The sequence below is a fragment of the Sceloporus occidentalis genome, unplaced genomic scaffold, assembly GCF_023333645.1.
Source record: "Sceloporus occidentalis isolate IW3139 unplaced genomic scaffold, rSceOcc1.0.p SCAF_111, whole genome shotgun sequence".
NCBI lineage: Eukaryota > Metazoa > Chordata > Lepidosauria > Squamata > Phrynosomatidae > Sceloporus > Sceloporus occidentalis.
Genome location: NW_028317091.1, coordinates 834,751 through 857,703, shown reverse-complemented (window position 1 = coordinate 857,703; position 22,953 = coordinate 834,751). Strand labels below are relative to the sequence as shown.

General features: G+C 37.8%; 9 non-coding genes across 9 annotated transcripts; all 9 read left to right on the top strand.

Moving 5' to 3' along the window:
* Window positions 1–525: 525 nt before the first annotated feature.
* Window positions 526–597, top strand: TRNAG-UCC (transfer RNA glycine (anticodon UCC)). The gene has a single exon. It is a non-coding gene; the product is annotated as a tRNA-Gly (tRNA).
* Window positions 598–749: 152 nt separating this feature from the next.
* On the top strand, window positions 750–835 carry TRNAY-GUA (transfer RNA tyrosine (anticodon GUA)). The gene is given in 2 exon segments: window positions 750–786; window positions 800–835. It is a non-coding gene; the product is annotated as a tRNA-Tyr (tRNA).
* A 2,163-nt stretch (window positions 836–2,998) lies between these two features.
* Window positions 2,999–3,070, top strand: TRNAG-UCC (transfer RNA glycine (anticodon UCC)). Its single transcript has one exon. It is a non-coding gene; the product is annotated as a tRNA-Gly (tRNA).
* Window positions 3,071–3,222: 152 nt separating this feature from the next.
* On the top strand, window positions 3,223–3,308 carry TRNAY-GUA (transfer RNA tyrosine (anticodon GUA)). Its single transcript is given in 2 exon segments — window positions 3,223–3,259; window positions 3,273–3,308. It is a non-coding gene; the product is annotated as a tRNA-Tyr (tRNA).
* Window positions 3,309–3,609: 301 nt separating this feature from the next.
* Window positions 3,610–3,681, top strand: TRNAE-UUC (transfer RNA glutamic acid (anticodon UUC)). The gene has a single exon. It is a non-coding gene; the product is annotated as a tRNA-Glu (tRNA).
* Window positions 3,682–5,682: 2,001 nt separating this feature from the next.
* Window positions 5,683–5,768, top strand: TRNAY-GUA (transfer RNA tyrosine (anticodon GUA)). The gene is given in 2 exon segments: window positions 5,683–5,719; window positions 5,733–5,768. It is a non-coding gene; the product is annotated as a tRNA-Tyr (tRNA).
* Window positions 5,769–6,068: 300 nt separating this feature from the next.
* TRNAE-UUC (transfer RNA glutamic acid (anticodon UUC)) lies at window positions 6,069–6,140 on the top strand. The gene has a single exon. It is a non-coding gene; the product is annotated as a tRNA-Glu (tRNA).
* Window positions 6,141–7,930: 1,790 nt separating this feature from the next.
* Window positions 7,931–8,002, top strand: TRNAG-UCC (transfer RNA glycine (anticodon UCC)). Its single transcript has one exon. It is a non-coding gene; the product is annotated as a tRNA-Gly (tRNA).
* A 5,323-nt stretch (window positions 8,003–13,325) lies between these two features.
* Window positions 13,326–13,398, top strand: TRNAA-CGC (transfer RNA alanine (anticodon CGC)). The gene has a single exon. It is a non-coding gene; the product is annotated as a tRNA-Ala (tRNA).
* The last annotated feature ends 9,555 nt before the right edge of the window (window positions 13,399–22,953 follow it).

Here is a 22,953-nt window from a genome sequence, read left to right as displayed (position 1 = left end):
AAGAGGATCGGACCAAGGCAGAAGATGACAATTTTTAACATTTCCTGAAGGTCGGCCAGATTTCTAAATGTTCTGATGAAACATTCCATATTCCACATAAAACTAAATTCTGCTAAAGGCTGAAAAATGACACAATAACATCTACATATGCAGAACTCCTAAAACCACCCATGTAGCAGATCTATCGGGCTCTGTGAAAACTGGTTCCACACTTCTTTTACCTTCGTTGTATATCAGACTGGATCTAACTCACATTATCCTAAAACTCAAGGGTCACAAAACCCAGCCTTTCCCAGGACATCATCAGCAGGGTTCATTTTTATGAAATTAAAGAAAACGTTACGCAACCTCCATAGAAAGTGAGCATCCTCTGAGTGCTGCTGAGTCTGAGCTCCGGGATATGACATCATTTCCCACAAACAAAAAATGGCTTTGGAAAAAAACGGAAGGAAAATGTTTTTTTTTTCTTATGTTTTTTTTTCCGGACCTTCCCATCTCTAGATTAAAAGCCTATCTCTCTGTCCAGCGTTGGTGGTATAGTGGTGAGCATAGCTGCCTTCCAAGCAGTTGACCCGGGTTCGATTCCCGGCCAACGCAAAAATTGATTTTTACACATCCGGGTCTATTCAGTAAGTTTCAAGCCGTTTACAATGTTAACCCTTCAACTTGATGTAGCTTGTAACACGCATTGTTGGTGAGTGAGGGGCTGCTCCAGGTACAGTCAGCATGGACAGCACACTGAAGCATGACCTTCGATAGCTCAGCTGGTAGAGCGGAGGACTGTAGAAAATAATCGGACATCCTTAGGTCGCTGGTTCGATTCCGGCTCGAAGGAAGCTTTATATTTTTGTGAGACGGGAAAAAAAATGGTAGGTTGATCCTACAGAGTGAAGAGTGGACTTTAGGTGCGAATTCCGTGGTCAGCAAAAGGACCACTTTATCTGGGAAGATCTAAAGAAACTATAACTCTGACGCATCTCACAAAGATCATTGGAAAAGGAACTCATGAACTGCAGCCGCGGACTGACAGGCATTACAGCTGTATTTTAAAATAAAAAGGTTCACCTCCTATAGGATCTGTGGATGCTCTGTCACATACACCATCCCATGTGGTGTGTGCAAGGTGGAGACACATGTCCCATATGGTCTAGCGGTTAGGATTCCTGGTTTTAACCCAGGCGGCCCGGGTTCGACTCCCGGTATGGGAAGCTAGTTTTTATTGGAACCCTTTGTTGCTAGTTGGTCAAATCAAATAGCATTAATCATATTCCCCAACATCTAAAGCGCTCACCTTACCTGAATAGCCACCTCAAAATACTGGGGCAGATTTCTTACATCTTTGGGCTGGTCAAGGAACATCAGAAACGGGAGGAATAGATTAGAGAGATTATATAAAAAGCAACAGGAGGAAAGATAATGAAAATGGAGAGATTAAAGAAAAGGAGGATAGATTAAAGAAAAGAGGAGAGGAAGTGACAAAAGGTAGCGGTAAAGAAAAAGTGGACAAACAGGGAGAGGTAAAGAGAAAGGGTTGGGAGATAAAGAGAACAAAGATAGATGAAGAGGAAAAGGGAGACATAATGCCAATGTCTGTCTAGGGAGATGGTCGACTATGTGCTTGATTTTATACACCTGTTAGCAATGGATGTGGCTGAAATACCTAAACTCAATAATTAGGGGTGTCCACATCCTTTCATAAAGTGTATATGTTTTATATGTAATATGTATAATTTGTCCCTTCAGAAAATTATGTAAAGGAAACTGTCACTGCGGGAAAAGTGAATTACACCGGACAAATTTATGGTAAAACCTGATCATACTGCTCTTGTTCTCAGGGCAGCCCCATCACCATGAGATGGGCATAAAGGGATCAAGTATTATATCTTCTATATCTGATGATTGCTGGAGGAAGGGTGGAATTCCTGAAACTGCCAGTGCTGCTTAGTTATCCCCAGTCTGGCCACCGACAACTTACAGGTAACTATCCGTACGAATCACAAAACAGGTGTATTTATAACAACATTACATTGTATGTATAGATTTTATAGCACCACAATATACTGACCAGGTATTTCATTTTATAGTTATAGTGAGTTCTGCATCAGGTTCAAACATATCATGGAAAAATCATCTCAAAATCCAAATTACAAACAAGAAAAACAAAGGAATACACTAAAGCAACAAAGCAAAAAGTATGTGAAGCACCAGTCATTTACCTGAAAGAAAGACATCAGTAGATTGACCACCATTTTCTTGACTAGGCCAAGACCTAGGGCAACAGCACCACCTTCTGGTACAAAACTGAGGAGCAGATTGCCCTCTTTGGTGATGAATCATCGGTTCTGTATTTTAAATGGGAATAATGATAAGAAGTGTTTCTACCCAGTTTCGAACCGGGGACCTTTGTCGAAAAGGTAAACGGTACAACCGCTACGCTAAAGAAGCGTAAGTGTAGAAACAAGCCAGGCCAGAGAAGAGGATCGGACCAAGGCAGAAGATGACAATTTTTAACATTTCCTGAAGGTCGGCCAGATTTCTAAATGTTCTGATGAAACATTCCATATTCCACATAAAACTAAATTCTGCTAAAGGCTGAAAAATGACACAATAACATCTACATATGCAGAACTCCTAAAACCACCCATGTAGCAGATCTATCGGGCTCTGTGAAAACTGGTTCCACACTTCTTTTACCTTCGTTGTATATCAGACTGGATCTAACTCACATTATCCTAAAACTCAAGGGTCACAAAACCCAGCCTTTCCCAGGACATCATCAGCAGGGTTCATTTTTATGAAATTAAAGAAAACGTTACGCAACCTCCATAGAAAGTGAGCATCCTCTGAGTGCTGCTGAGTCTGAGCTCCGGGATATGACATCATTTCCCACAAACAAAAAATGGCTTTGGAAAAAAACGGAAGGAAAATGTTTTTTTTTTCTTATGTTTTTTTTTCCGGACCTTCCCATCTCTAGATTAAAAGCCTATCTCTCTGTCCAGCGTTGGTGGTATAGTGGTGAGCATAGCTGCCTTCCAAGCAGTTGACCTGGGTTCGATTCCCGGCCATCGCAAAAATTGATTTTTACACATCCGGGTCTATTCAGTAAGTTTCAAGCCGTTTACAATGTTAACCTTTCAACTTGATGTAGCTTGTAACACGAGTTGTTGGTGAGTGAGGGGCTGCTCCAGGTACAGTCAGCATGGACAGCACACTGAAGCATGACCTTCGATAGCTCAGCTGGTAGAGCGGAGGACTGTAGAAAATAATCGGACATCCTTAGGTCGCTGGTTCGATTCCGGCTCGAAGGAAGCTTTATATTTTTGTGAGACGGGAAAAAAAATGGTAGGTTGATCCTACAGAGTGAAGAGTGGACTTTAGGTGCGAATTCCGTGGTCAGCAAAAGGACCACTTTATCTGGGAAGATCTAAAGAAACTATAACTCTGACGCATCTCACAAAGATCATTGGAACAGGAACTCATGAACTGCAGCCGCGGACTGACAGGCATTACAGCTGTATTTTAAAATAAAAAGGTTCACCTCCTATAGGATCTGTGGATGCTCTGTCACATACACCATCCCATGTGGTGTGTGCAGGGTGGAGACACATATCCCATATGGTCTAGCGGTTAGGATTCCTGGTTTTCACCCAGGCGGCCCGGGTTCGACTCCCGGTATGGGAAGGTAGTTTTTATTGGAACAATTTGTTGCTAGTTGGTCAAATCAAATAGCATTAATCATATTCCCCAACATCTAAAGCGCTCACCTTACCTGAATAGCCACCTCAAAATACTGGGGCAGATTCCTTACCTCTTTGGGCTGGTCAAGGAACATCAGAAACGGGAGGAATAGATTAGAGAGATTATATAAAAAGCAACAGGAGGAAAGATAATGAAAATGGAGAGATTAAAGAAAAGGAGGATAGATTAAAGAAAAGAGGAGAGGAAGTGACAAAAGGTAGCGGTAAAGAAAAAGTGGACAAACAGGGAGAGGTAAAGAGAAAGGGTTGGGAGATAAAGAGAACAAAGATAGATGAAGAGGAAAAGGGAGACATAATGCCAATGTCTGTCTAGGGAGATGGTCGACTATGTGCTTGATTTTATACACCTGTTAGCAATGGATGTGGCTGAAATACCTAAACTCAATAATTAGGGGTGTCCACATCCTTTCATAAAGTGTATATGTTTTATATGTAATATGTATAATTTGTCCCTTCAGAAAATTATGTAAAGGAAACTGTCACTGCGGGAAAAGTGAATTACACCGGACAAATTTATGGTAAAACCTGATCATACTGCTCTTGTTCTCAGGGCAGCCCCATCACCATGAGATGGGCATAAAGGGATCAAGTATTATATCTTCTATATCTGATGATTGCTGGAGGAAGGGTGGAATTCCTGAAACTGCCAGTGCTGCTTAGTTATCCCCAGTCTGGCCACCGACAACTTACAGGTAACTATCCGTACGAATCACAAAACAGGTGTATTTATAACAACATTACATTGTATGTATAGATTTTATAGCACCACAATATACTGACCAGGTATTTCATTTTATAGTTATAGTGAGTTCTGCATCAGGTTCTAACATATCATGGAAAAATCATCTCAAAATCCAAATTACAAACAAGAAAAACAAAGGAATACACTAAAGCAACAAAGCAAAAAGTATGTGAAGCACCAGTCATTTACCTGAAAGAAAGACATCAGTAGATTGACCACCATTTTCTTGACTAGGCCAAGACCTAGGGCAACAGCACCACCTTCTGGTACAAAACTGAGGAGCAGATTGCCCTCTTTGGTGATGAATCATCGGTTCTGTATTTTAAATGGAATAATGATAAGAAGTGTTTCTACCCAGTTTCGAACCGGGGACCATTGTTGCATGAGGCAAACGGTACAACCGCTACGCTAAAGAAGCTTAAGTGTAGAAATAAGCCAGGCCAGAGAAGAGGATCGGACCAATTCAGAAGATGACAATTTTTAACATTTCCTGAAGGTCGGCCAGATTTCTAAATGTTCTGATGAAACATTCCATATTCCACATAAAACTAAATTCTGCTAAAGGCTGAAAAATGACACAATAACATCTACATATGCAGAACTCCTAAAACCACCCATGTAGCAGATCTATCGGGCTCTGTGAAAACTGGTTCCACACTTCTTTTACCTTCGTTGTATATCAGACTGGATCTAACTCACATTATCCTAAAACTCAAGGGTCACAAAACCCAGCCTTTCCCAGGACATCATCAGCAGGGTTCATTTTTATGAAATTAAAGAAAACGCTACGCAACCTCCATAGAAAGTGAGCATCCTCTGAGTGCTGCTGAGTCTGAGCTCCGGGATATGACATCATTTCCCACAAACAAAAAATGGCTTTGGAAAAAAACGGAAGGAAAATGTTTTTTTTTTCTTATGTTTTTTTTTCCGGACCTTCCCATCTCTAGATTAAAAGCCTATCTCTCTGTCCAGTGTTGGTGGTATAGTGGTGAGCATAGCTGCCTTCCAAGCAGTTGACCCGGGTTCGATACCCGGACATCGCAAAAATTGATTTTTACACATCCGGGTCTATTCAGTAAGTTTCAAGCCGTTTACAATGTTAACCCTTCTTGTAACACGCATTGTTGGTGAGTGAGGGGCTGCTCCAGGTACAGTCAGCATGGACAGCGCACTGAAGCATGACCTTCGATAGCTCAGCTGGTAGAGCGGAGGACTGTAGAAAATAATCGGACATCCTTAGGTCGCTGGTTTGATTCCGGCTCGAAGGAAGCTTTATATTTTTGTGAGACGGGAAAAAAATGGTAGGTTGATCCTACAGAGTGAAGAGTGGACTTTAGGTGCGAATTCCGTGGTCAACAAAAGGACCACTTTATCTGGGAAGATCTAAAGAAACTATAACTCTGACGCATCTCACAAAGATCATTGGAACAGGAACTCATGAACTGCAGCCGCGGACTGACAGGCATTACAGCTGTATTTTAAAATAAAAAGGTTCACCTCCTATAGGATCTGTGGATGCTCTGTCACATACACCATCCCATGTGGTGTGTGCAGGGTGGAGACACATATCCCATATGGTCTAGCGGTTAGGATTCCTGGTTTTCACCCAGGCGGCCTAGGTTCGACTCCCGGTATGGGAAACTAGTTTTTATTGGAACCCTTTGTTGCTAGTTGGTCAAATCAAATAGCATTAATCATATTCCCCAACATCTAAAGCGCTCACCTTACCTGAATAGCCACCTCAAAATACTGGGGCAGATTCCTTACCTTTTTGGGCTGGTCAAGGAACATCAGAAACGGGAGGAATAGATTAGAGAGATTATATAAAAAGCAACAGGAGGAAAGATAATGAAAATGGAGAGATTAAAGAAAAGGAGGATAGATTAAAGAAAAGAGGAGAGGAAGTGACAAAAGGTAGCGGTAAAGAAAAAGTGGACAAACAGGGAGAGGTAAAGAGAAAGGGTTGGGAGATAAAGAGAACAAAGATAGATGAAGAGGAAAAGGGAGACATAATGCCAATGTCTGTCTAGGGAGATGGTCGACTATGTGCTTGATTTTATACACCTGTTAGCAATGGATGTGGCTGAAATACCTAAACTCAATAATTAGGGGTGTCCACATCCTTTCATAAAGTGTATATGTTTTATATGTAATATGTAAAATTTGTCCCTTCAGAAAATTATGTAAAGGAAACTGTCACTGCGGGAAAAGTGAATTACACCGGACAAATTTATGGTAAAACCTGATCATACTGCTCTTGTTCTCAGGGCAGCCCCATCACCATGAGATGGGCATAAAGGGATCAAGTATTATATCTTCTATATCTGATGATTGCTGGAGGAAGGGTGGAATTCCTGAAACTGCCAGTGCTGCTTAGTTATCCCCAGTCTGGCCACCGACAACTTACAGGTAACTATCCGTACGAATCACAAAACAGGTGTATTTATAACAACATTACATTGTATGTATAGATTTTATAGTACCACAATATACTGACCAGGTATTTCATTTTATAGTTATAGTGAGTTCTGCATCAGGTTCAAACATATCATGGAAAAATCATCTCAAAATCCAAATTACAAACAAGAAAAACAAAGGAATACACTAAAGCAACAAAGCAAAAAGTATGTGAAGCGCCAGTCATTTACCTGAAAGAAAGACATCAGTAGATTGACCACCATTTTCTTGACTAGGCCAAGACCTAGGGCAACAGCACCACCTTCTGGTACAAAACTGAGGAGCAGATTGCCCTCTTTGGTGATGAATCATCGGTTCTGTATTTTAAATGGGAATAATGATAAGAAGTGTTTCTAGCCAGTTTCGAACCGGGGACCTTTGTCACGTGAGGCAAACGGTACAACCGCTACGCTAAAGAAGCTTAAGTGTGGAAATAAGCCAGGCCAGAGAAGAGGATCGGACCAAGGCAGAAGATGACAATTTTTAACATTTCCTGAAGGTCGGCCAGATTTCTAAATGTTCTGATGAAACATTCCATATTCCACATAAAACTAAATTCTGCTAAAGGCTGAAAAGTGACACAATAACATCTACATATGCAGAACTCCTAAAACCACCCATGTAGCAGATCTATCGGGCTCTGTGAAAACTGGTTCCACACTTCTTTTACCTTCGTTGTATATCAGACTGGATCTAACTCACATTATCCTAAAACTCAAGGGTCACAAAACCCAGCCTTTCCCAGGACATCATCAGCAGGGTTCATTTTTATGAAATTAAAGAAAACGTTACGCAACCTCCATAGAAAGTGAGCATCCTCTGAGTGCTGCTGAGTCTGAGCTCCGGGATATGACATCATTTCCCACAAACAAAAAATGGCTTTGGAAAAAAACGGAAGGAAAATGTTTTTTTTTCTTATGTTTTTTTTTCCGGACCTTCCCATCTCTAGATTAAAAGCCTATCTCTCTGTCCAGCGTTGGTGGTATAGTGGTGAGCATAGCTGCCTTCCAAGCAGTTGACCCGGGTTCGATTCCCGGCCATCGCAAAAATTGATTTTTACACATCCGGGTCTATTCAGTAAGTTTCAAGCCGTTTGCAATGTTAACCCTTCAACTTGATGTAGCTTGTAACACGCATTGTTGGTGAGTGAGGGGCTGCTCCAGGTACAGTCAGCATGGACAGCGCACTGAAGCATGACCCTCGATAGCTCAGCTGGTAGAGCGGAGGACTTTAGAAAATAATCGGACATCTTTAGGTCTCTGGTTCGATTCCGGCTCGAAGGAAGCTTTATATTTTTGTGAGACGGGAAAAAAAATGGTAGGTTGATCCTACAGAGTGAAGAGTGGACTTTAGGTGCGAATTCCGTGGTCAGCAAAAGGACCACTTTATCTGGGAAGATCCAAATAAACTATAACTCTGACGCATCTCACAAAGATCATTGGAACAGGAACTCATGAACTGCCGCCGCGGACTGACAGGCATTACAGCTGTATTTTAAAATAAAAAGGTTCACCTCCTATAGGATCTGTGGATTCTCTGTCACATACACCATCCCATGTGGGCTAGCGGTTGGGATTCCTGGTTTTCACCCAAGCAGCTGGAGTTCAACTCCCGGTATGGGAAGTTAGTTTTTATTGGAACCCTATGTTGCTATCCATTTGCTAGTTGCTCAAAACAAATAGCATTAATCATATTCCCCAACATCTAAAGCGCTCACCTTACCTGAATAGCCACCTCAAAATACTGGGCCAGATTCCTTACCTCTTTGGGCTGGTCAAGGAACATCAGAAAGGGGAGAAATAGATTAGAGAGATTATATAAAATGCAACAGGAGGAAAGATAATGAAAATGGAGAGATTAAAGAAAAGGAGGATAGATTAAAGAAAAGGAAGATAGATTAAAGAAAAGGGGTCGACTATGTGATTGATTTTATACACCTGTTAGCAATGGATGTGGCTGAAATACCTAAACTCAATAATTTGAGAGGGAGTTGACTGAAGTGGAAATCTGCAGGTTTGTCATCAGGGGTTACAGGGCAGTGTGAGTGAGCCTATTGGTCACCTGCAGGGTCTTCCTCTGGCATCAACCAATTGGTTGATGCCAGAGGAAGACCCTGCAGGTGACCAATAGGGCTCACCTGGACGGCCTTTTTAACTCCTAATTTCCGCTCCTGTTAACCCCTGCGATGCTGCGTTAGATAACGGGAGCAGAAATCCGTAGGGTAAAGGGCTGTGCAAGCGACCAATAAACTCACTCGCACGGCCCTTACCACTAGTTGCTGGGCAGAAAAAAAAATAAAGCAACCTGGGACCCTGCTGCAACAGTTAAAAGTCCGTGCCAGCGACCAACAAAGTCGCCGGTACGGACATTTAGCTTAGCATAAATAACTTACTATAACTTCGGACACAATGCTGCCCTCTGTTGGTTTTACATTAAATAGCATATGCTTGAAATCCAAAGTTATTATGCTACTCAAGGGCAGCATTCTGTCTGAAGCTATATTAGCCATATGTGGCAGTGTGTTCATTTTCATCTATTAATTATTTAAATAAAATATATCCCCATGATCCGCTGGTCTCCCCGCTGCAAGAGTTAAATGTCCGCACTCGCAGACATTAATTCTGTCGAACTTGCAAACTCTTTTTTTCTATTTATTTGGGGTTTTTTTGTATTAAACCATTACACGAAAGGATCATGGGAATATATTTTATTTGAATAAATGCAAATGAGCACACTGCCACATATGGCTAATATGTGTTCGGACAGAATGCTCCCCTCTGTTGGTTTAACATTAAGTAGCATAATAAATAACTGGATATTACTAGATCAAGTGGCAGCGCGCTCGCTTCGCATGTGAGAGGTAGCGGAATCGATACCCGCATTCTCCAGATTATTTTTAGAGGCTGTAATTGGAAGGAGGTCAGATTTATTGTACTACACATATTTTTGCAATCTTATCTGTTACAAATTGTGTTTGTTGGATAAGATACTAATTGTGTAGGGGGATTAGCTTAAGTGGTAGAGCGCTCGCTTTGCATGTGAGAGGTAGTGGGATTGATACCCACGTTCTCCACAAGTCAGTGTTTTAATTTCTATTAAACTGTGTATTTAGAAACTTTAGTAGAGAACCTATTTTGCACTACGTTCTCTCCACAAGTTAAACAATTGGTGGACTAGTGGACAAGAAATGTTTTTGAGTCTTTTCTCATTGATTGCATTCGCAACTTTAAAGAGCTTTTCTTTTCCAATATGTAGGTGGCTAAGAAAACGCACTGACCCAATGAGTATTGAAAAAGAAAACAAAAGGCTCGCTTAGCGTTGAGTAGGTTTTTGCTGCTTTAGGACCGGGATTTTGATACTACCGTGTCGCTAAAGGACCGGAGCCGTTTTTGTGTTTTTGCCATGTCTTTCTTCAGCTGTAATTTCTCTCTTATCAATTGGTGCACCCACACAAATCATATATTGTTTTTTTCAGCACAAGTAGGGCTTTCATTTGAAACCATAGTAAGCTGGGTAGTACATTGTTTTGTTTGAAAAAAACTGGAAAAAGTGGGGAAAAACTGAAAAAAAACGCTTTTTTTTACAGTTTTGTATACATACAAATTGTACACACATTAAACCAATGGGAAAAAATTATCCCAAATATATTCATTAACTTGTCCTTATTTGGAAAACACCCAACATGGCCAGGATTTTTATCTATTTTGACCAGTATAGGGCAAATATTGCAAGGCATGCATCACGTTTTTGAAATGTAATTTTTTTCAAATTTGGCATGGTAGTCTAATAACTGCAATAGTTGTCACAGATACTGATTACCCCCCCAAAATTATATGTTTATGAACAGTAGATAAGTCAAGGTGTACAACTAGGGTCATTTTGACACTTTTCAAACAGGGATTTTATCGCCAATTGCTGCCAAATTTTGAGGTATTTTTATATTTTTGGGGGTTTTTTTGCATATGTTGCAATGTTGCTTTAGATTTGATATTATATTTTGTATAGAATATGTGCAACTGCAGAACAAAACACCAAATTGTGTTCACCAACATCCCCCGGTTCCAACAAGGCCTCACATGCATGGTTCATGCATTTTTTGAGGAAGCCATGAGGCCATAACTGGAACATGAGCAAGTTTTCAGAAATTGGTTTCCTGGGCCCATATCCCATTTGGGACATTTTGGAAGCCCCCCCCCACTGTAAATTACCCCATAAAAGTATATATTTATGAACAGTAGACGAGTCAAGGTGTTCAACTAGGGTAGTTTTGACAGTTTTCAGCCAGCCATTTCTTCACTGATGTCTGCCAAACTTCACAGGGAAATTATTTTATTGCTTTTTTAACGCATACATTTCAATGTTGCAATTTATTTCTTGCACAGCATATGTGTAACACTGGAAAAAACACACCACATTTTGTTCACCAACACCCCCCGGTTCCAACAAGGCCTCACATGCATGGTTCATGTATTTTTTGAGGAAGCTATGAGGGCAAAACTGGAACATGTGCATTTACATTTTTTTAAATATTTTTTTTCAGCAGATTACTTGTAAGTGACAGGTTTAGGCCTCTGACATCAATCAGGGAGACCGATCAATAATCAGCGACTTAAAATGTCACCGACCAGTGATCAGGTAATAATTATGATTTTTTCATTTATTAATAATTTGTGTTTTTTCATAATTACCCTAGATGACCCCTCTCTCTTTGTAGAGCAGGGTCATCCGTGGGCTGCCATAATGATCCGATCACTCCTATTGGCCAGGAGCGATCTGATCAGCCCAGCATTTTACCTGGAAGCACCCTGGACTTTCAGGTCAGTGCTGTTATTTTTTTTTATTATTATTATTATTATTTTATTAATTTTTTTAAATTTATTTATTTTTTTAATTTTTTTTTTTAAATTATTATTATTATTTTTTACATTATTGTTTTTAACTCTTTCAATGCTGATGCTCCATTGAAGCACAGCATTGATTGATATTTAGTCCCCACAAGCCTGTGGGGACTAATATTAACCCCTGCAATGCTGCGATGGGGGTCATACACAATCGCAGCATTGAAGGGGTTAATTGAGGAAGAGGGGGGTAGGGGTTAATTGAGGAAGAGGGGGGTAGGGGTTAACTGAGGAAGAGGGGGGGTGGGGGGGTCTGGTCTCCACACTCATGTGTAGACCAAAGAACCCTGTCTCCCTGTCCCTAAAGCTGCCTCTGGCAGCTGGGACACAATCTCCAATAGACTGGAGATTGTAGGCGAGGAGTCTTACTGATCAGTCCTACAGGACTGATCAGAGGACTTCTGGGGGCTCATTTTTGCTGTTGCTGGTCTGCCTGGACCAGGCAGACCACCAACAGCAGAACCCCCCTAAAAAACGGGAATTAACCCCTTCAATGCCGCGATCGCGGCATTGAAGGGGTTAACGCTGCACTGACGCTCTCATGGAACGATCAGGCAGCAGGGGGGTGTTGGATCAGGTCCCCACACTTGTGTGGGGACCCATTCAATACCCCCCCTTCCCTGAAGCTGCCTGTGGCAGCTGAAACCGCGATTGCAGATTTTTCTGCAATCGCTGTTTCTGCCTACAAAATCACTCCGTGGGAGTGATCGTGGGCTTGGGGGCAGGCTTAGACAGGCTGTGCTGTCTGCCCAGGACTCCTGGGCAGACAGCAGCAGCAGCGCCCCCACGATCACCGCGATTGTGGTGATGTGGGGGCGTTTTTTGGAGGAGACGTACCTGGTACGTCCCGGTCTACCGGTGACTGTTAACCAGGAAGTACCAGGTACGTCCCGATACTGAAGGGGTTAATCCTCCCTTGCATTGTTTTTAAGTCTTTTTCAAAGACCAGCTTCCATTAGTGACACTTTTTCTCAACTGACAGGGTGCTAGGAACAAAAAAGAAAGAGCCTTTATTGGAAATGAAGATGGTCTTACAAGTTTCTTTTCTTTAGGACTTTAAAAAGAAAAAAAAAGTTGACTTCTAACGCTTAGCAGTGTGTGGGGGATTAACTCAAGTGGTAGAGCGCTCGCTTTGCATGTGAGCGGCGGCGGGATCGATACCTGCCTTTTCCAGGTACTTCTTAGAGGCTGTAATTGGGAGGAGTTCTCTTATGTTTGCAAGGTCAGATTTATTGTACTACACATATTTTTGCAATCTTATCTGTTACAAATTGTGTTTGTTGGATAAGACACTCGTTTCTATTAAACTGTGTATTTAGAAACTTTAGGAGAGAACCTATTTTGCACCTGCATTCTCCAGATTATTTTTAGAGGCTGTATTGGAAGGAGGTCAGATTTATTGTACTGCACATATTTTTGTAATCTTATCTGTTACAAATTGTGTTTGTTGGACTAAGCACTCATTGTGTAGGGGGATTAGCTCAAGTGGTAGAGCGCTCGCTTCGCATGTGAGAGGTAGCGGGATCGATGCCCGCATTCTCCAGATTATTTTTAGAGGCTGTAATTGGAAGGAGGTCAGATTTATTGTACTGCACATATTTTTGAAATCTTATCTGTTACAAATTGTGTTTGTTGGAAGAGACTCTCGTCGTGTAGGGGGATTAGCTCAAGTGGTAGAGCACTCGCTTCGCATGTGAGAGATAGTGTGGTCGATACCCGCCTTCTCCAGATTATTTTTAGAGGCTGTATTGGAAGGAGGTCAGATTTATTGTACTGCACATATTTTTGCAATCTTATCTGTTACAAATTGTGTTTTTTGGATAAGACACTCGTCGTGTAGGGGGGTTAGCTTAAGTGGCAAAGCGCTCGCTTTGCGTGTGAGAGGTAGCAGGATCGATACCCGCATTCTCCAGGTACTTTTTAGAGGCTGTAATTGGAAGGAGTTCTCTTATTTTTGCAAGGTCAGATTTATTGTACTGCGCATATTTTTGCAATCTTATCTGTTACAAATTGTGTTTGTTGGATGAGACGCTCATCGTGTAGGGGGATTAGCTCAAGTGGTAGAGCACTCGCTTAGCATGTGAGAGGTTAATTTCTATTAAACTGTGTATTTAGAAACTTTAGGAGAGAACCTATTTTGCACTACATTCTCTCCACAAGTTAAACAATTGGTGGACTAGTGGACAAGAAATGTTTTTGAGTCTGTTCTCATTGATTGCATTTGCAACTATAAAGAGCTTTTCTTTTCTAAAATGTAGGTGGCTAAGAAAACACACTAACCCAAAGAGTATTGAAAAAGAAAACAAGGCAGAAATGACAACAACGGGGAAATGACGTAAAACGCTGACTGGGTGGAGCGTCTGGTAAAGGCGATGCTGCAGATGGAATTCTGAGCTTCGAGTTTGACCTTTTGCGGCCCCAACGGTTCAATGATCGACTGTTTAGCTCCTGACATATCTGTGTGATTCGTGTGACTGCAGCGCCAGGTCAACGTTCCGGAGAATTCTAATCGGAGCAGACGGAGGAGATCTATCGGCTCTGAGAGGAAAGAGACGGATTATCTATACGAATGTAACGCTGACCTAACGCCCCGGAGAATCTGAATCAGAGCAGACGGAGGAGATCTATCGGCTCTGAGAGGAAAGAGACGGATTATCTATACGAATGTAACGCTGACCTAATGCCCCGGAGAATCTGAATCAGAGCAGACGGAGGAGATCTATCGGCTCTGAGGGGATAGAGACGGAAGGCGGAGATAATCAGCTTTTGGCGCAGACTAAAGATAAAGAAAGTGGGAGTTCGCATCTGAAGGATTGGAGTGAGCTATAAAAGTATATATGATCCCATCTACGGAAGAGATAAGTAACTTTAAAGCATGTGGAAAATCGGAATGAATTTGAAAGACTAATATCATTGATTAAGACGCTTATGATCATGTTTTATATCTTCAAATCGATTAATATTTATTATTTATAGATTATTTAGCACTTTAGCACTTTATATATCTACTTCGAATCAAGAAATCATTAAGGAGAGACTTTTAAATCATGGATCATTGGACAAAAGGACACACGACATTTGATTATTATTTATAAAATCATATGTATTTGATTCTCTCTCTTAAGATTGGATGGAAATATTGAAGTTTTGAAACGTATATAATATATTGAGAGAGAGATGATTGAACTATAATGAATCATATGTTTAATAGGTAACAGATTAATTGTTATTAATTGTTTTGCCATGAATTCTTTTTTTTTCTTTCTCTTTTCTAAATCTATCATGAATTACTAATATATTAATGAATTCTATTTATTTAATTTAAATTACTTATAGATTTATGTACTTATTGAATTATTTATTTATGGAGTAATATAGTAATTTAATTAATTATTTATGCACTTATGAATTAATTAATTGGCTTGAGTAATAATACAATTTATCATGAATTTTTCTCTTTAAATTTTTCATGAATTACTAATATATTAATGAATTCTATCTATTTAATCTAAATTATTTTTGGATTTATGTATTTATTGGAATTATCTATTTATGGAATAATCTAGTAATTCAATTGATCATTTATGCATATATGTACTAATTAATTAATTTGCTTGAGTAATAATACAATTAAGGGAGTGCCTCTAATAGAAGTAAGAACAATTTGTTGAAGTAGGAATGCCAATTAAGAAAGGAATAGAGCACAAATTATCTGCTATAAAAGAAAAAGAGATGGTGAAAGATAAGAGGAAAAAAGTTGATCTAACCTCAAAAAATGTGAGGAAAATTGATAATATATTTTCTCCACAATCTCAGAAAACAATAGAAACAACTATAACGCAAGATACAACTTTAGATTCAATGGAAATGGATAATACGAATTTAAGTATGGAGAGTTGTGGGCAGTTGGATCAAGCAGAAACCTCTCAAATACATTTACAAAAAGCCTTAAATGCTCAAATGGATTTAATAAAAAATGAATTGGCTACTTTTTTAACTGAAATAAGATCAGATATAAATCATTTTAAAGAGAGAGTAATTGCCTCTGAAGAAAAAATAGCAGTACTTGAAATTAAAACTGAAGAGTTACTTCAAGATAATCAAAAAAAACAACAACAAATAGAAGTATTAGAACGTAAAATAAATGATAATGAGAATTGGGCCCGTAGAAAAAACATTAGAATTAGAGGAATTGAAGAAATTATTACTCAAGATAAAACTATAACTTTTCTGGTGACCGTGATTAATAGTATGGACATACATAATAAAGTTACAATCTCTGATATAGATTGGGTATATAGAATAACAAAACCAAATAATGTAGTAGGACATTTTCCAAGAGACATAATTGTTAGATTTAATACTTTAGGAACAAAAAATGAGGTGATGAAGGCATCACGTATATTTAAATCGGATATTCAAGCTTATTCCAAACTGCTATTTTTTCAAGATATACCGTTTTCCATCCGACAAGGAAGAAGATCCTTTAGCATTATAATTGAAAAATTAAAAAAGAAATATATAAAATTTTGGTGGGGATACCCACTAAAGTTTCATATCTTGTATAATGGAATATCTAAAGTATTTGGAAATTCTAAAGATGCGCAAGGCTGGATGGAAAAGGAGTTGGATAAATAAAGCAGTATAAGACTAATCTAATATGATTTAAGACTTGAAGAAATATATATAATTCCTTTTGTTTTTTTGTTTTTTTTTCCTCTTTTGAGGTGGTATAACACTTTTATAATTGTAATAACTAGAAGATAAATTCTGCAATAAGCAGGACTATTATTATAATTACACATATCATATTAATACTACATAATTTCACTATTTATATAGACATGATAATATTTAGTTATATTTCACTTATTAAAATGTAGTAATTTTTTTTTCTTTTTTATATTAGATCACGATTATATAGTAAACACTTGTTTTATTTAAATACACTCTGCATTATTGCAGAAGATGTAAATTTTTACATCTTTTCACATATAGACTAATAACATTATTCGGAAGAAATTTCACAATCACACACAAATAAGTGTTTTTTGAGATTTTTTTTAAACACATTTTAAATACACTCTGCAATATTGCAGAAGGTGTTAATATAATTATATACACATTAATATTATTAATTAGAAGGAATTTCACAACTATACACACATAAGACACAATTATTCAATTATATTATTTTATAGATAATAATAATTCTTTATTTTTTATTTATTTTTTTTCCCTTTTCTGTTGGCATCGCCTTAACCAACTATCTAATTTTGATGAGGCAAAAGGGTATATTTACCTTACACAATAGAGATAAATATAGATATGTTATGTATTGTATAATTTATGTTATATGTTGTATATGGTACTGTAATATGTTAAATCCAAAGTGGGTCTATGATAACTTTTCTTCTCTCCTCATAAAGAATATCAAAAAGTATTATAATCAATTGATGAAAAAATGGTTTCAAGGTTTTTTTCATTAAATGTGCAGGGTATGAATCTTCCCCAAAAAAGAATTACTCTAATTAATCATCTTGTAGAGAATAAAATTGAGGTTGCAATAATCCAGGAAACTCATTGGACAAATGCATTTGTGCAGAAACTCTCCTTTAGGAAATATCCGGTAATAGAATATGCCTCATTAGGAAATCAGAAAAAGAGAGGAGTAGCAATTCTTATTGCAAGAGAGATAAAATATGAGAAGATCTATGTCCAGCGAGATAAGGAAGGTCGGTTCTTCATTTTAATTTGTAGATTGAATGATAGAATATATTCGATAATAAATATATATGCTCCAAATAGCAAACAGATTCCTTTTCTCAATAGCCTTATGAAAAGAATTCAGATATATATTCAAGGTACATTAATAGTGGCAGGCGATTTCAACTGTGTAGTAGATCTAGATATGGATAAATTGACTACTGAATATAAAAAAAAGACCGGATGGGATTAGAAAAGGTTAAATCTTTCAATGATTTCTTAGGGAGAAACAGATTATATGATCTATGGCGATCATTACATCCAGAAGATCAAGATTATACCTACTATTCAAGGTGCCATAAATCATTCTCCAGAATAGATCTGGTTCTAGTTAATGCACCATTAATAAGAGAATGTAAGCGAATATGGATAAAAGAAATCCCTTGGTCGGACCACGACTCAATTATGATAATACTAAAAGGAACCAATTGAAGTATAAGACCTCCATGGAGATTAAATAAAAATCCATTAATGAATACATTATATAGGAAGGAACTGGAAAAAATTACTAAACAATTTTTTGTGGAAAATAATCCTATTGAGACGTCTTTTGCAAATACCTGGTGTACTTATAAATGTGTTATTCGGGGACACTTGATTAGTAGAACAGCACATCGGAATAAAACAAAATCTAAAACACTTTCTGATTTATATATCCATCTTGAAGATCTATATAGGAGAAATAAGATACGGTTAGATTCGGAATTAAAATCTGAAATGGAATTAACAAAAAAAACAATTAATGAGCTACTGATGGAAAAGGCTAATAAGATATTAACTAAATATAAGCAAAAATGGTATTATTTGGGGAACCGTCCGGATCAGCTTCTCTCTCGCCAATTATCAATACGAACAGCTAACTCTAGAATACATAAAATTATTTATAAAGATAAAAATTGCATTTCACCAGCACATATTGGAGAAGCTTTTCGTATATTCTACACAGAATTATATAATATTCATGACAATAGCCACAAGCGAGATATAATTAAGAAGTATTTAAGATCTTCTAAAATAACACAAATATCGACAGCCAAGCTAAAATCTTAGATCGCCCTATAGAAGAAAATGAAGTGATAAAAATAATAAAGCAATTAAAAAAGGGTAAATCGCCGGGCCCTGATGGATATATTGCTGAATTTTTTCAATGTTTGGAAACCAGTCTGACTCCTTATTTGTGCAATATGTTTAATGAAATAAAAAGTCAGAAAAAATTCCCACGAGAAATGCTACAAGCACAAATATGCCCTATTTTGAAACCCGATAAATCTGCCCTGGATATTAAAAACTATAGACCTATATCTCTGATAAATTTAGATACTAAAATATATTCTGCGATAATAGCAAATAGGATTAGACCTAATTTAGAGGTACTAATACATAAAGATCAAACAGGTTTTATAAAATCAAGATCTTCTAGTGACAATGTCAGAAAGATAATAGATATCTGTAATTATGCAAATATTACCCAGGCCCCCTTGCTGGCCCTGTCATTAGATGCTGAAAAAGCATTTGACAGGGTCAGCTGGGAGTTCCTGGAAGAGACTTTAAAGGAGATGGGCTTTGGACCGGGTTTAATTGATGCTATTATGGCATTATATACTACTCCCACAGCCAAAATAGTGGGGCAGGGATTTGAATCTCAATGGCTTAATATATCTAACGGCACAAGACAGGGATGTCCCTTAGCCCCTATATTATATATTATTTTTTTAGAACCTTTTGCCTCTAGAATAAGATATAATTCTAACATTGCTGGAATCAAAATTGGTCAATTAGAAATGAAAATTTCTCTTTACGCAGATGATATTCTCATTATGTTAGATAAACCTAATGTTTCAATTCCACTTTTACTACAAGAGATTGAATTATATGGTACTATATCTAATTATAAGTTAAATATGGGGAAATCACAGGCAATATGTATTGCAATGTCAGAAGAAGAGAAAAATCTAATAAAATCTAGGTTCAAATTCTTGTGGCCAGATACAGGTATAGATTACCTAGGAATAAAAATCTCGGCAGAAGGCACTAAAATACTGGAAAGAAACTTTCAAATTCTTTTAAAGCAGACACAAGAGAAACTAAATAAGTGGAAGTCTCTTCCAATATCCTGGATGGGGAGAATTAATATAAAATCATTTATATTACCAGCGTGGCTATATAGATTCAGAATGATCCCGGATATGCTGACTAAAGATTGGATTAACATATTACAATCAAAATTAATGAAATTTATATGGCGGGATAAACATCCTAGAATTCAAAAAAACACTTTATTTTTACCTAGGAGTCGGGAAGGACTGGGCCTTCCTAAACTACTTAACTATTGGTATGCATCTATGCTATCCCATATATATAAAATGCAACTGTTGCAATCTAAGGAGTCGGACTGGTATCTAATTGAAAAAACTATTTTGGGCTTGAAAGATCTAGAAATAGCCCTTTGGCTACAGAAAAGAGATTTAAAGGAATATACGAAACATTTCAAAGGCACACTACTTAATTCAATACTATTATTTTGGCAGAGTTTTAAGAAGAAAATTGGTTTAAATGATCTTATAATTAAAAAGGCCCCACTACAGATTCTAAATAAAAATATTCAGGATATAAACCTCAACGAGTGGGAAAAATGTAGGATAAAAAGAATAGAGGAACTTATGATAGGAAATAAAGATTTTTCTACCTTGTGTATCGAGTTCAGTCTTACTAATAAAGAAATATTTAATTACGTGAGAATTAAGAACTATTTATCTCACTCTCTTGTTGAGGAAAATAAAGATGAACATGTGATAAAGTTCATGAAAATATTTGATAACCAGACTAAACAGAAATCTTTAAAACTTTGTTCAGACTTAATTGTGGATATAGATGATCTTAAAGCTCCACCTGCCTGGAAAAAATGGGAGAGAGATTTAAATATAGATAATGCCTCCCTTACAGCAGATCACTGGATAAAAGCTTGGAATCAAGTTATGAAAAATGTCCATTGCTTGAACCTACAGGAGATTTATTTTAAAATTGTCAATCGATGGTATATGGTCCCAGAAAGGCTCCATAAGATAAACCCAGCAAATCAAAATCTATGCTGGAGGTGTCAAGGAGCCGAGGGAACATGGATTCATACCTGGTGGTCGTGCACTAAAATAACGGACGGTTGGGACAAGATATTTAATATCATATCTGGTATAGTGGAGAAACAGATAGATAAGTCACCGCTTAGAGCATTATTACTTCAAGATTGGGAGATGATTCCGGTAAAACAAAAAAACTTGATAGATCATGTGATCCTAGCGATGCTGGTAGTTATAGCTAGAAATTGGAGGCAAAAAAAGATAATCTCCTGGACATATGTCAAAAATCAAATTCTTAATCAAAAGAATATGGAATATGGTTATTATAGAGCTAATGGGCTTATGCATAAATACTGGGAAATATGGGGAAGACTTACCCTATAAAAATCTAAAAAATAGAGGAGAGAAGATCAACCCACTTTGGAGATACATACATGAAAGGACTTTACAGATACCATAAGTTATTTCTGTCCTTTTTTTTGTCATAATGTTATTTATAATTGTAATATGCATGCATGGAAAATTGTAGCTACAATGAATGAAGAAACTATATAGACCTCTACTTATAATGGAGCTCTATGAGGACCAGCAATAAGCAATTTCATATGCTGCTAATGTATTGTAATTTATTGTCTTTTTATATGTTTTGTACCTTTTGTATCTAAAATAAAAAATAACTGGTTATATGGATGACGTAACGGTTGTATGTCGGAGTATGTCTAGCTTGAGGAGAGTGAAACTTGTGACTGATGTTTTTTGTATGGCGAGCGGTTTGAATGTCAACTGGAATAAATGCAAGTGCAAACTCTTTGGCAAGTGGGAGGAACTGACCTCGAGTGGATGGTCAATTGAACACGGAAACATTGAAGTTCTGGGCATTCAATTTGATTCCGAACTGAAGGGTGTCAGCAATTGGGAAAAAAGTTGTAAACAAATTGCAACAAAAAATTGTTTTGTGGTCCTCGAGAAACTTATCCTTTGGAGGAGGAGTTCTTGTTATCAAGGCTGTTCTGCTCCCCATTTTATTATACGTGTGTTGTGTCTTTCCACCTAATGACAGATATATGAAGAGAGTAGTGAGAATTATCTTTATCTTTTTTTGGAAATCCAAGCTGGAGAAATTGAGACGTGACAGAGTCATGAAAGATGGAGTGAATGGTGGGATGCACATGCCAAATGTAGAGAGATTTCTACTAGTCAAGTACGTAGAGGGGTGTGTTAAGAGCAGCTTAAAAGAAAATATGGCTGGGTGCATGACAAGATATATGACTGGAAACATAATGCGCAGATATGGACTGTGTGTATTAGACAACAGTGTCACTGTCGCCTGGTTCTATGACAGAATAGAAAAGTGTGTCCGAAATTACAATTTAAAAGGTATTACAGTCGCTCAATGGTGCGATAAACGACAGGTGACTAACCTGCTCAAGCAACGTGAAAAAGTGGAAGTTATTGATGGCTTATCTGAGAACGAGAGCAAGAATGTATGGAAGAGAGTGCAAGACAAAACAATTGTCCGTAGACAAAAAGATGTGGTGTGGATGAGCATTCTGCAGTGTTTGCCAACCAGAGCTTTCCAATACGCTAGGGGGCTCGGTAGAACAGCAATATGCCCAAGGACTGGCTGTGGTGGCGAAGAGAGTGTGATACATGTTTTCTGGAGCTGCCAATATGTGAAAAGTGTTTGGAATAAAATGGCAAAACTCTTTAAAGGGCTGACTGGGTTGAATTCCATCAGCTTTCCTATAATGATGTATGGGTTATGCAAGCTAGAGAAAGAAAAACAGAGGGTTTTGTGGTTACTCCTATGCTGCTTTAAAGAGGTAATATGGGATGTCCGAAATCTGCTAATTTTTCACAAACAGGAGATAAATGTAGAAGACTGTGTTAGGATGATTAAAGGGAAAGCATACTTCTACTTTATGATAGATATAAGACGGTTAGGTGAATTAGATGCAGAAGGAATCTGGAAGACAAAAAAGTGGAAGAAATGGTGCTCTTGATTTCCCTATTAACTGTTTAATCTTCTCATGTATATATTATGTAACAATGTTTCACTGTTAAAACAGACCTTGTGATGTTAACAATGTTGCAGCTTTACTGTGAATGTATTTTGTGCTGTTCATTTCAATAAATGTTCATTTTAATAAAAAAAAAAAAAAATATGTAGGTGGCTAAGAAAACGCACTAACCCAAAGAGTGTTGAAAAAGAAAACAAAAGGCTCACTTAGCGTTGAGTAGGTTTTTGTTGCTTTAAT